Here is a 3,422-nt window from a genome sequence, read left to right on the forward strand (position 1 = left end):
AAAGAGTATGCTAATGATAAAGAATAGGCTAATGGGTGGAAATAGAAAGTCTATAAACATTCTAAGATGCATAAGATAATTTAATATCAAGTTGACTCAGATGAAATGGCTATGTTTAGAGGTCAAAAACAGTTTGAAATTGGTAATAGTACACGGTACAGTCAAGTATATGACCAGGGTAGTATTTTATATAAGTAGAGAGAAGATAAATTATTCCCCTCAAACTAGCTACCCATTTGAAGAAAAAACTTTGATTGAATTCTTATCTCATACCAAACTTGAAAATAAGTTATTTTATCAATTGTATTAAATATGTAAATATTAATATATATATATATATATATATACTTTAAGTAAGCTAATTAGCCACTATAAGAGATAAATCTGAAAATCTCTGTGGCTTAAAACTCATGTGATGGAGATCCAAGATGTCAGAATAGAGGCAATAGCCTTCCTGGATGCTCTGGGGTGTGAAGCCAAGAAAACAGACAGGCAGCTTCTCCACAAGGTGAGTGAACAACAAAAAGGGTGGGGGACTGCTAGGATGGCCTTAGGCCTGAGACTAAGCAACTCCATTTTAAAAACTCCAGTTTGAAACCTGCAGTTTCATCAGGCACACCCACAGAGCCCTCCAGTATGGCCTCAGACAAGTTACTTCCCCTCACCCTGAGTGAAGCCCCTGGCAGGCTGTCCTCGCCTGATAGGAAAAAAAGAGGAGAGGATCAGGGTGGAGATCACCAGACCAGATGTTTCTAACCCCAGGGTAAATGATGTCACTGAGAAATCCAGTGGTAGCTGATAAAAATTGAAAGGGGGGTCAAAAAAGCCCCCAAATTTAGTATAAATAATAGAGCAAATGAACAAGGATTCAGCCAGCTGTAACAGAGTGGAGAGCCTGATGAGGACCTGACATCCCATCACTTGTCATTGTTTCCTGAGACTCTGCGTGATCCTCACTGCTCTCAATCTCTATCACATTGTCTGGTGACAGCCGCAACTTCTCCCTAAGACCCTGTCCTCAACCAGTCATCCACTCCACGCCAGGAAAGGCCTGCCTTAGTTCTAGCTCTGATCACCACAGTCTGAGTGAGTGTGCATCTGCTGGATATAAAGCCTAAGGCTTATGACTTTTGAACTTAGCCTGCAGAGGGAATGTCTGTCACTAGCCTGTCATGATTAAGTGTGTTTTGCAGTGCTTAGAAATAATCTAGAATTGTTTGCTGTGAAATGAGTATGTCTATTGCAGTGCCTAGCATTAAGGATTGTCGTTTTCTTGATTAAGAACTTATAGAGTGGAACTGTATTGAGTAATTTGAGTGAATAAAGCATTGAAAGGGGCAGAAGTGTGTGGACATTCTTTATTTCTCCCCTAGACTGCATACATCACAATTTTGCCCCCTCACAACAGGAACTTTACTGGAACCTAAAACTGGTCATTCAAAGCAGATAGGAGACAGAGGAGGTTGGATATAATAAGGAAGAAATCCCCAGCAGCACTGGCACTGCCACACAATCCAGGCTGGAAGCCCCAGCCAGAGAGGTCCTACAGTGAGCACAGTAGAGGGATAAGGGAATTAAAGGAACCCGCATTTTAGAGAGGCCCGAGGCATTTAAAAACCAAGGATATTGCTCAACAAACCTGAAGGATGCACTGCATGATATGGGGAAAGAAGCCACCATCTCTCCAGGCAGCGTGCAAAGGACAGAGGAAGGAACCATTCTGCAGCTGGGGTTTATGTGGGAGGTGCCACTGAGGAAGGCAGTTTAGCCCGAAATACAGGTCCAATAAACCCATGCTACATGACATAGTGTGCTTAAGTGACCAGAAGAAAATCAAATGTGGAGGGAAGTTTACACAAGGGACAACTGGTCATGGAAACCCACCCAGCTCTACCCCTCACCCTCCAATCCAACTGCTTGTAGCAATGACTGGGAGAGTCACATCCAGCTGACAACTTGGAAAAAACGAGAGCAGGGGAAATTGTTTGGAGACTGAATCTGAGACCAAGAAAAAGGGGTCTGGAGGTGACATAGAGTACTAAGAATTGGATCCCCCACCACCACAAGTGGAACCCAGGGAGATCCCTGGGGTAAAGTTTTCCAGTGTGGGGGCAGCAAGTACTGGGTGCTAGAGACGCGCTGGTTTTTAAAATCCCCAAACCAATGAGCTTTCATTGAAGAGCCTGGAGCCCACCTAAGCATAAACCTAGCCTCTAGGAACTCCACCTATGGGATTACCTCTTTCACTCCAGCAATCCAGAGGGTGGAGCATCACTCCCCACCTAAAACTCCTGAGAAGAGAAGCTAAGAATATTTTTAATTCCAACAGAAAGTATTCTTTAACTTTTCATCAAGATCTTTAATATTTTATTTTTCAGTTGGACACAATACCTTTATTTTGTTTATTTTTTATGTGGTGCTGAAGATCGAACCTAGGGCCTTGCACGTGCTAGGTGAGCACTCTACTGCTGAGCCACATCCCAGCCCTCATCAAGATTTTTAAAAAATTCTTTTTCACCATTTAATTGTGAGCTAATGGTGCACGGACATTTTATAAAGTTTCCTACTTTTTTTTTCTTTTCATTTCTAGCATTTTTGAAGCCAAATGTTTTACATGGATTAATTTTTTGTGAACTAGAACATTCAATTAGTATATTTTAGTTTTGTTTTGTATTCTTTAATTTTTATTTTTAAATTTTTATTTAAATTGTTGCTTTATGTATATTTTTTCTCCTGTTTACCTTGATTCTCACTTTCATTCTAACAGTCAATCTCTATTTTCTCTCTTTCACTCTTCTTTAATCTTTTACTTCTATCTTCTCTCCTCTTCCCTCATAGCCATCATATCCTATATCACTTCTGTTCTCTCCCACCATTTGAAAATGTAAACCCTTTTGCAATTGCTGTTTTGATTACAGGCATAACTGATCATATCATTTCTGTTTATTGTAATAAATAATATTGTAGCTATCATTGTAGGAACTATTTGACTTAAAGCTGTAAATTGTTTGCACTGATTGTTGTTATTATTTGTCTCCCCCTAAACAGTGAGGTACCTTCAGGGACACTATAAGTCCACAGAGTAGAAACTCTACTGCCTCCGATCCATACTGTTATATGAGCAGACACACAAACAACATGAAAAAGCAAGGGAACAAATCACACCAAACAAACCAAGATACCCCAATAACAGAATCCATTAATACCACAGTGGAAGAAATGTCGAGAAGGAGTTTAAAGTGTACATAGTTAAACCACTCTGCTAAGTAAAGGATGATGTAAGAAAGCAAATATAGGTAGCAAAAGATCACTTCAATAAAGAGAGATTCTGGGGGAAAAAACAAACAAACGAACAAACAGAAATCCTTGAAATGAAGGAAACAATAAACCAGATTAAAAATTCAATAGAAAGCATCACCAAC

The sequence above is a fragment of the Marmota flaviventris genome, chromosome 13, assembly GCF_047511675.1.
Source record: "Marmota flaviventris isolate mMarFla1 chromosome 13, mMarFla1.hap1, whole genome shotgun sequence".
Taxonomy (NCBI): domain Eukaryota; kingdom Metazoa; phylum Chordata; class Mammalia; order Rodentia; family Sciuridae; genus Marmota; species Marmota flaviventris.